General features: G+C 43.4%; 1 long non-coding RNA gene across 2 annotated transcripts in view; it reads right to left on the bottom strand.

Moving 5' to 3' along the window:
• Positions 1–4642: 4642 nt before the first annotated feature.
• The window catches only part of LOC139410107 (uncharacterized), a 120335-nt gene continuing 113746 nt past the window's right edge, over positions 4643–11231 (bottom strand). For both annotated transcript variants that reach the window (XR_011634449.1, XR_011634450.1), the window contains one exon: positions 4643–4762. This is a non-coding gene — a long non-coding RNA (uncharacterized lncRNA). The remainder of the gene's footprint in view (positions 4763–11231) is intronic.

Genomic DNA, 11231 nt, shown 5'->3' with positions numbered 1-11231 from the left:
CTTTTGAAGAGGCACCATGTATCTATGAAACACATTTACCTGGTGCTTTTGAAGTCCACCTGTGGTAAAGTCAACTGATTGGGCATGATTTGGAAGGCACACACCTGTCTATATAAGGTCTCACAATTGACAGTGATGTCAGAGAAAAAACAAAAGAGGTAGAAGGAATTGTCCGTAGAGCTGCAGCATTGAAGGTCCCAAAGAACACAGTGGCATCCATCCATCACCAAGACTCTTCCTAGAGCTGGACGCCCGGCCAAACTAAGCAATCGGGGGAGAAGGGCCTTGGTCAGGAAGATGACCAAGAACCCCATGGTCACTCTGACAGAGCTCCAGAGTTCCTCTGTGGAGATGGGAGAACCTTCCAGAAGGACAACCATCTATGCAGCACTCCACCAATCAGGCCTTTATGGTAGAGTGGCGAGAAGGAATCCAAAGGCACATGACAGCCTGTTTGGAGTTTACCAAAAGACACCCAAAGGACTCTCAGACCATGAGAAACAAGATTCTCTAGTCTGAAGAAATCAAGACTGAACTCTTTGGCTTGAATGCCTTAGTGTCACGTCTGGAGGAAACCAGGCACTGCTCATCACCTGGCCAATACCATCCCTACGGCAAAGCATGGTGGTGGCTGTGTGCATTGGGTTGTTGTCTTGTTGGAAGGTGAACCTTCGGCGTAGTCTGAGGTCCTGAGTACTCTGGAGCAGGTTTTCATCAAGGGTCTCTCTGTACTTTGCTCCGTTCATCTTTCCCTCGATCCGGATGAGTCTTCCAGTCCAGAGCCCGAAGTTGAACCCGATCGGACATCTCTGGAGAGACCTGAAAATACCTGTGCAGCGATGCTCCCCATCCAACCTGACAGAGCTTGAGAGGATCTGCAGAGAAGAATGGGAGAAACTCCCCAAATATATGTGTGCCAAGCTTGTAGCGTCATACTCAAGGCTGTAATCACTGCCAAAGGTGTTTCAACAAAGTACTGAGTAAAGGGTCTGAATACTTAGGCAAATGTGATATGTCCGTTTTTTTACAAAGAGTTCTAAAAACCTGTTTTTGCTTTGTCATTATGGGGTATTGTGTGTAAATTGATGAGGGGAAAAAACAATTTCATCAATTTTAAAAGAAGCCTTTAACGTCACAAAATGTGGAAAAAGTGAAAGGGTCTGAATACTTTCCGAATGCACTGTATACCTGCCCCATTATCTCCTTTCCTCAAGCCTTTTGAGGTATTTGTTTCAGCATGGAGGTGGAAGGTGTACGATCGCCGTCCCCATGAGTGTGCCACCCTCCTTCTGGCCATGGATGGGGCATGTGACGAAATCAATGCAGTCCAATGTCAAGCTTGGATTCGCCGTGCCAAAAGATTTTTCCCGCAGTGCATGAACAATGAGGAAATTCACTGTTATGTGGATGAGAATTTATGGCCAAATTCTCAAGACAGGCTTGATGCAAATAAATGCGTGCTAAACATGTTATATTTTCACTTCATACATTTGATTACAGACAGTATACAGACAACATACAGTATATGTTTCAATTATCTCTGAAAAATGAATGACTGTATAATCTTCAACATTGGATATATATTATGGAAATGATAGATTTTCTGTCCATTTTGTTGGATAATGTAAGTGTACTGCATAATGTGAAAACTGTAATCTACTGCAATTTACAGTACTGCAGCATATTACTTTCAGCACTTCTCAGGGCGATTTGAAACACGTATCTTGCATTGTTTGCTATTGAATTAACTGGTCGTTCACACGACTAAATTGAAAAGATGTCATGTTTTGGTGATTAAACCAATGATCTCATTACATTTCACAGTAAACTTATATTTCGAAACGGAAATGGTTGTGTGGTGAGAGGTTTTACAATCCAAATGAATGCACAGTGACAGGTTTTTGAATGAAAGACTGGCTGCGTTACAAGTGTGACCAGTTTTGTACTAAGGGTTGTGGAAAAACTGTATGTAGTTCTCAATCTGTATTAGACAAACCAGTCTAAACGTTTAAGTGATCATCAACTATTAAGAGCAGTCAATTAAAAACGACTAAAACGACAGCCTATAGGGAGGAGGTCAGAGTGGTGGGTGGTGCCAGAATAACAACCTATCCCTCAACGTAACCAAGACTAAGGAGATGATTGTGGACTACAGGAAAAGGAGGACCGGGGCTGTAGTGGAGCAGGTTGAGAGCTTCAAGTTCCTTGGTGTCCACATCAACAACAAACTAGAATGGTCCAAACACACCAAGACAGTCGTGAAGAGGGCATGACAAAGCCTATTCCCCCTCAGGAAACTAAAAAGATTTGGCATGGGTCCTGAGATCCTCAAAAGGTTCTACAGCTGCAACATCGAGAGCATCCTGACTGGTTGCATCACTTCCTGGTACAGCAATTGCTCGGCCTCCGACGGCAAGGCACTACAGAGGGAAGTGCGTACAGCCCAGTACATCACTGGGGCAAAGCTGCCTGCCATCCAGGACCTCTACACCAGGCGGTGTCAAAGGAAGGCCCTAAAAATTGTCAAAGACCTCAGCCACCCCAGTCATAGACTGTTCTCTCTACTACCGCATGGCAAGCGGTACCGGAGTGCCAAGTCTAGGACAAAAAGGCTTCTCAACAGTTTTTACTCCCAAGCCATAAGACTCCTGAACAGGTAATGAAATGGTTGCATAGTTACTCTAACTATACATTCATGCACATACTACCTCAATTGGCCCGACCAACCAGTGCTCCCGCACATTGGCTAACTGGGCTATCTGCATTGTGTCCCACCACCCACCAACCCCTTTTACGCTACTGCTACTCTCTGTTCATCATATATGCATAGTCACTTTAACCATATCTACAATGTACTTCCTCAATCAGCCTGACTAACCGGTGTCTGTATGTAGCCTCGCTACTTTTATAGCCTCGCTGCTGTTTATAGCCTCGCTGCTGTTATTTTTCAGTCTTTTTACTGCTGTTTTTATTTCTTTACTTACCTATTGTTCACCTAATACCTTTTTTGCACTATTGGTTAGAGCCTGTAAGTAAGCATTTCACTGTAAGGTCTACACCTGGCGTATTCGGCGCACGGGACAAATATACTTTGATTTGATTTGAGTAATAATCAAATGAACTTCAACAAAAGAGAAGAGAATCATTGCACTGTGAAAGGCAATAACTTTATATGAACATGTACTGCAACGTGAAACATGCATTTCTTGATGAAACACTGATTAAGTTTGAAAAAGTGAATGTATGGTTTTGTGTTTTCCTTGGCCAAAAACATTTTTGCACCAAAGCGAATAATAATAATAATAATAAAACAAGATGAACAGAATTGTCACCATTAATAACCACGCCTAATGATTGATGATCTGGAAGAATAATTGTACAGTAAATGGCATTAACATTGGCACGAAGATACATTAATTCCCAGATAAAGGACCAAAGGCTTTACGGAGGCCTTTAAGGATTAGACACAATGATCATTGGAAACATTGGGGAAGAAAGCGTTTTGAGGAAAATACATCTGCCAAATAGGGTGTTGTTATTTGTACCCCCCAAAAAAGAGGGAAGGCAGGGCAAATTATGAAAAAACAAACACTGTTACATTCATATTGGCATTAGGACGGATAGTTAACATAATGACTTCTGATTCAGGAAAAAAAAAAAATAGATTTAGAATATACATGTACTTGGGGGGCCAAATAAAACCACCCACGGGCCAAATTTGGGCCTTGGGCTGCCAGTTGGGGAACCCTGATTTAAAGTAATGTTCTTAAATTGTTCAAAGAAAGTTAAGAAACAACGTTCTTCTGTGGGAATCTCAACACTTAAGCATACGGCTTTCTGCAGGTGTCCTCATGATTCTATTTAAAGCCATGTTCTCAGAACATCAAGAAAACTTTCCATAAAAACAACAAGAAAACATTAGTAACATTTAAGAATGTTATTTTAAAACATACATTCTGTTCTCAGCGTCAACAAAACTTTAATGGAACCAAATGTGCTAGCTGGGTTTTCTCTCTAGCCAGACAATGTTACATTCTGAATGACAGAAAATGTGTTTGGAGGAACACAAAGCCTTGTGCTTTCCTTCATTTGTATCTGCCAATTATGTGTTTCACCGCTCCTCTTGCAGTATCATCCGGTAACATTCCTGTTTTCCAATGCGTCCCAACAACGCTTTTTCTGCCAAACCGTCTGTTGCACCAATGATTCACATTCATTTGATTTTCACCTATTCAGCTCACAATCATGACTATATATGTACTGTATATGTATTGTACATAGCATCACCTCTCTATCCTTCAAAGTCTCTGAGGTCAGGGTTTCACGGAGCAGCCCACAGTGTCTTGAGGTTAAAGGTAGTGATTGACAGGCCAGGGGTGGGGTGGGGGCGGAGCTATAGGATGATGCAGGGCTTCTGGTCCTTGAAGGGGTTTCCAGAGGTGGGCAATCCCACTAGCAGAGGATCTCTGTGTGCGTGCATCTCGCAGTAGTTCATCATCTCTGCTGCTGCCTTAGATACCTGAGGGGGAAGAGGGAGCGAGAGAGTGAGAGTCAGGGAGAGAGAGGGGGAGAGGCCATGTGACCTAACCATGGAAAAACCTCAGGCCCTGGAAAAAACTCTGGGCCCTAAATATGATTCCAAACCTGTCTTGGTGCGTTCGATCCCCGCCTTGATGCGGAGCTGCTCCACCAGCTTCCTGGCCTGGGAGATGTTATTGGTCGACATTATTCTCTGCCATCGGTGCCATCGGTTCACACAGCGCTTAGAGAAAGAACCAGTGAGGAAGCCAAGGAGAGAGAGAAAGATGGAGAGAGAGAGAGGGGTTAACACCATTGTTAAATGGTGGAACTCCCAATCCCGGCCAGTTGTGATACCAGCTGGATTTTAACCAGGGTCTGTGGTAATGTCACTAACACTGAAATGCAGTGCCTTAGACAGCTGCGCCACTTGGGAGCCCCAGAATGTAATGATACATCATATAAATATAATGTAATCAGTATAGGCCTAAAACTATGTCATACCCCCTCATGTGTCAAGTCCCTCAAGGACCTTTGTAATGACATAAAAATAAACATCACAAGCCACTTATATTCTACTGCAATCCCATATCTCATTCAAATCAATTCAAAATATCGTGTGAAAACAACAGTGTCATTTTACATGGCTGACTTGAAGTGTGGTGGAGTTGTTATTGTCATCAACAGGCCAGTGACTGTTTGGCTCATGAATAAGCCATTCTCTGGACTGTAACATGAGCTTTGAGGCTACTTCAAAACCCAAACAAACCACTGTTAGCACTTAGCTGTTAGCGGTTAGCCCTTTAGCCTTTAGCGCATGCTCACAATACACTCTTTATGTAGGCTAACACTGTTGCTCCGGGTAACAAGTTGTCCTCAGGCCAGCCTGGCCTCAAAGACTAGAAGTAACATAGTAAACATACATTTGTGACCCTCCAATTAGTATAAAATTGTACTTTTGGTATGGTTACATAAGACAGAAGGTTACTTAGGCCCCCAAAAAATAATAATTCTAATAATAATTCTAATAATTCTAATAAAAATAATTTTGCCAAAATCTAAAGGAGGGAGGTTGGTTGGGAAGGAATGGTAGGTGTATAACGTGAATGTCTATCAACCCAAAAAATTGCGATTTCAAATCACATTCCACACAACTTTGCAACAACTTACTACTTTGCAACTCCTCTAACCCTAAAAGCATCTGAATGCTTCCCAACCCGAAACAGTTTGTGCATATATTATGACGACATCTTTTGACGTTTTTGTTCATTTAGATTCATTTTTTATTTTGTTCAAATTATTATTGCTTTATTTTACCCCTTTTTTTCTCCCCAATTGGTAGTTACAGTCTTGTCCCATTGCTGCAACTCCCGTACAGACTCGGGAGAGGCGAAGTTCGAGAGCCATGCGTCCTCTGAAACACGACCCTGCTAAGCCGCACTGCTTCCTGACACACTGCTCGCCTTACCCGGAAGCCAGCTGCACCAATGTGTCTGGCGACCGCAGTCAGCGTGCGTGCGTCCGGCCCAACACAAGGAGTCACTAGAGTGCGATGGGACAAGGACGTCTCGGCCGGCCAAACCCTCCCTTAACCCAGATGACGCTGGGCCAATTGTTTGCCGCCTCATGGGTCTCCCGGGTTGCGGCCGGCTGCGACAGGATCGAGCCTCCAGCACTGCGCCACTCGAGAGGCTTGGGAAAGGATTTTTGCAGCTGTTCATGCACACATTCTGGAGGCAAAGTCGGTAGCAGAAGTCTATGCCCCTTCGTCGGTGACTGGTCAACAGTAGGGATTCTTCAATTAAGTGTTTGTTGTCGTTCAATGAGAGACTAATCGTTTTCATGCCAAAAATTTCACTTGAGAAATGCTGCACCAAACGTCTTAGTTAGATGTCACCTAGCTAATGTTAGACACAACAAAGTGGAATTCATGACATATGGTATGTATTGCAAATGTTCAATTCATACGTAATCATACCAACTGTAATTCATAACATATCATATGAAATGGGTGATGGACATCCATAAATTAAAACATAGCATACAAAACGTAACATATCATACTAAATGGAGAGAGGGAGATTTATGTATACTATGTTACGTCTACCCCTGAGTCCAAGTTGCTCAGGCACAGATCTAGAATCAGCATACCCTCTCCAAGTCTTAAACCTCCATTATTAGCAGGAGGAACTGACCTTAAATCAGTTGGAAAAGTGTGTCATGGAAGAGCTGTAATCAAGGGAGGTCGTCCCGTTGCCTGGTTACGAACAACATCCCATCAACAAGCCAGGCCAAAGCTATCAACTCTCTCAAATCAGTGAGTAACTCAGGCACAGAAGGATAACAACAAATACACAGGGAGTGATGACAACACTAGGAACTATGTGTTCTATCGATGATTCATTAGTTGGATATATTTGGTCCAGTTAACAGTATGCTAAATGGATAATAACAAATGGACATACAGTATAACATCCAATAATTATGGAATGTCAAAAATAGAAATGAAAACAGCCTACACAGAATCTGAGGAGGTCATCCAACCGATTTTGAAATCCTGAAATACATTTTAAAATGGGAAATGTTTCAAACTGAAAGATGACCGGCATAATAAAATAAGCTCATCAAGGAGGAAAGCTGTACAATCAGAAACAACAAACCTTGGCTTTCAAAAGAAACCCTAGACAGCATACAGTAGTCACTCCTCCCAGACACTTGATGATGAGGCAAACAAGCACCATACAAGGCTATGTGTACTCGTGTGTGTGTGTGTGTGTGTGTGTGTACATTTTACTATACTTGTGAGTACCAGAAGTCCTCACAAGAATAGTAAACCAACAAAAATTCAGAGAATGAGGACATTTGTAAAAAGGCTATTTTAGGCTTAGGGGTTAGGTTTAGGGTTAGAATTAGGGTTAAGGTTAAAATTATGGTTAGGGTTAGGTTTAGGGAAAATAGGATTTTGAATGGGAATCAATTGTTGGTCGCCAAAAAGTCCTCACAAGTATAGTAAGACATAGCTGTGTGTGCGTGTGTGTGATGATTCTCACTCCCCTCTGGTTAAGCAGGAGAAAGCCCTACCGTGATGAGATCATCAGCGCCATCTGGAACGGAGCGGGGAGAGAAAGTGAAGGGTGAGTAAAGAGTGTGTGGGTGTGTGTCTGGAACGAAGTAGTGAGATGATATCTGTGTGTGTGTGTCACAAAACAGCTGTAGCGTCCAGCAACACAGGTGTCTACAGAGGGAAGCCCTGTGTACTGCTCACGGGGGATCAGCGTCAAACTGTGTTGTGACTGCCTCTTCCCAAGGCAACAAGGTAGGAAAGTGTGTGTGTGTGTGTGTGTGTGTGTGGCCGTTAGAGACCAAAGCTTATGGCTGCACTGCACAACACCAAGATGTGTCTATAAGAGTAAGCGGACGACAACAAAAACAACAACATTCTAGCAGCAAAGTTGATCTACTCTCAAGAACGTGAAGCCAGTTTGACTTTGAATGCATTCCCATAGCCAATTATACGGTGCAATATTCAAATCAGGAGCTGAATGCCAGTTTCAGTTGCGTTCAGGATAGGTACTCTGTACAGCTAGTGTTATAAATGACCTTGAATGACCTCACACCAGACCCGACCACCCTACACTATTTAGCCTCCCTCATCCCCTCCTGCGTGCCCCCTACTCCCTCCAGCTCTCTCCCACTGTTAACAGGTGCTGGAGGCCATTGCAAGAAGATTGAAAACAGAGAGGAGGAAGAAAGAGTGAAAACATGTGTACAACTTTTCAGTTTCGCTGGTTTTTGCTGCCATTCCTCTGCTGTTCACTAACAAAATTGACCCCAGTGCAGATCACTCACACCCGTGCACGCACACATGCGCAGTATGATTTGCAGTCTGTATGTGAGCCTCCCTGCCTGCTTGCTTGGCTGCCTGGTAGGGTGTTGGCTGAGTAAAGGGGTTGTTAAGTATCACAACTCTGTTCGTTCCGAAGCGATACTTTCTGTTTGAACAGCTTACAATGGACCCCCTGTCACCTTGTATTGCCTTGCCTGGTTAAACGTGCATGTGAAAGGGTGTGTGTGTGTGTGTATGTGAGTGTGTAATAAGGTACCATCTACAGATAAACCATTGAGAGAGTTCTGTCAGGCCGCATCAGTGCCTGGCAACTGTAGGGCAACTGTACCTCCCTCAACCAAATGGCTTTCCAGGCGATGGTGCGCGGTGCTTCATTTGAGCCTGTCGGAACAGGAACCGGCACCTCTCAGTTCTGGACTGTTTCGTTCTGGAACCCATTCGCCAGGATCCGGTACCACTCAACGGAAAGCCCTTTTTTTCCTTCTCTCTGTTTGCAAAGTAAAAATTATAATAAAAGCAATCAGAGTTCATTCAAGTTGCCTCCTCTGTAATTCTCCTGCCCCCTAAAAAACGTAATGTGAAAACCTGCCTGATATTCTAAGAATTGATGTGTGTAGGGCCCCAGTTCATAGTTTGCACAACACTGTAACCAACGCGTGGCCATTGCTGTGGTGAGAGAGAAGCGCGCCTGTGTCTCTCACAGAACACTTTCTATGATCTCTCTCCCTCTCTCTGCTCTGGTCGACATGAGCCTGCGAAGGTCATCTCTCCAGCATTGCAAATGGCTAACTGTTGCAAAAAGAGAACTCTAATCTATCTGTCGGCTACCAAATAGCCTGTCCCTCAAACTCAACTCTGGACCACGAAGCCAGTTCCACCACATTTTCTCATTGTTCCCCACTAATCAGGGACTGATTTAGACCTGGGACACCGGGTGCTTGCAATTAATTATCAGGTAGAACAGAAAACCTGCAGGCTCTGGACCTCGTAGGGGAAGAGTTGAAAACCCCTGGCCTAAGTTATCAACTTCCAAATAGGCCTATTGAGCGAACAGCATGGTTTTGCAAGAAAGAGATACTGTAGGCTTTTGGCACTTTGCGCATCGACCATCGCAGGAGAGTGAACAGCACATCATTGGGTGAGTCAGCGAAACCAGAACGTTTTTTTTCAGGACAATAACTCCCTACTCATATTGTACAATGTGTCTCCACACACCTAGGCTATTGATGAAAAACAATCCCATATGTACAACTTCTGCAAGCACCTCTACTCTAATGCTCTGCCAGCACGCAAAAGCGATGATAATGCATAGAATGCTTTATTATAAAGTAGATTTATTTATTTTTGGTACCTCACAATTGACTAATTAAGCACTCATGGTGCGGTCAGCTAAAGGCATCCCTGGTGGTACGCTGCCTGCCCTCCAGGACATTTACAGCACTCGGTGTCAAAGGTCAAGAAGATCATCAAGGTCCTTTGCCACAGAGTCACGGTCTGTTCACTACCATCTAGCAGACAGAGACAGTACAGGTGTAATAAAGCCGGGAAAAGAAAGACTGAAAAAACGTCTGTCTCTTCAGGCCGTCAGACTTACAGCCCTGCACCATCTCCTGTAGTAAGAGACAAAGATAGACTCTCTCACACACACACACACACACACACACAAACGCTGCTGTCCCATGTATATAAAGACATGAAATACTGGACCGTTTATTATATTGTTTTTTGCACTGTGTATTAATATACTGTATTATTCACATAGCTCATTCTAATATATCTACTGCTGTACATTGCATTTTGTTACACTATTTGTACACTGGATTATTGACATAGCTCACTGTAATATATCTACTGCTGTACATATCTACTGCTTTACATATCTACTGCTGTACATATTCTTAGTATGTGCCCTCAGAACCGCATCAATTCGTCGGGACTCTACAAGGTGTCGAAAGTGTTCCACAGGGATGCTGGCCCTTGTTGACTTAAATGCTTCCCAGAGTTGTGTCGAGTTGGCTGGATGTCCTTTGGGTGGTGGACTATTCTTGATACACACGGGGAACCTGTTGAGCATGAAAATCCCATCAGAGTTGCAGTTCTTGACACAAACCGGTGCACCTGGCACCTACTACCATACCCTGTTCAAAGGCACTTTAATCTTTGGTCTTGCCCATTCACCCTCTGAATGGCCCACACACAATCCATGTCTGAATTGTACCAAGACTTAAAAATCTTTCTTTAACCTGTATCGTTCCCTTCATCTACACCGATTGAAGTGGATTTAAAGTGGATCATAGCTGTCACCTGGATTCACCTGGTCAGTCTGTCATGGAAAGAGCAGGTGTTCTTAATGTTTGTATACTCAGTGTACGCATATCTTGCATTTGGATTACTGATACAATGTTATTTGGGTTGTTTACTGGATTTGTTTCGGGCCATTCATGATTTCTTGTTTCTAGTTTTTGATTATTACTTGTGTACTTGTTTGACATTTTTGCTGCACTGTTAGGTGATAGTAACACAGGCATTTCGCCACACTCGATATAACATCTGCTAAACTGTGTACGCGGCCAATAAACTTGGATTTGATTTGTGCGTGCAGCCCAATTTTACAAGGGGACAGTAGCTTCAGTACTGTACAGTGAACAGTGTGAGTACAGACACTGGAGGGCTCGACTTTCTCCTGAACACATTCTGGTCCCGTGTGGCTCAGTTGGTAGAGCATGGTGCTTGCAATGCCAAGGTTGTGGGTTCTATTCTCATTGGGGACCAGTATGATTAAAAAAAAGTAAAATGTTTGTACTCACTACTGAAAGTTGCTCTGGAAGTTTCTGATAAATTACATAAGTCTACAGACCACTACAAT

The sequence above is a fragment of the Oncorhynchus clarkii genome, chromosome 5, assembly GCF_045791955.1.
Source record: "Oncorhynchus clarkii lewisi isolate Uvic-CL-2024 chromosome 5, UVic_Ocla_1.0, whole genome shotgun sequence".
In the NCBI taxonomy this organism is placed as follows: Eukaryota; Metazoa; Chordata; class Actinopteri; order Salmoniformes; family Salmonidae; genus Oncorhynchus; species Oncorhynchus clarkii.
This window is presented reverse-complemented; position numbering and strand designations above follow the sequence as displayed.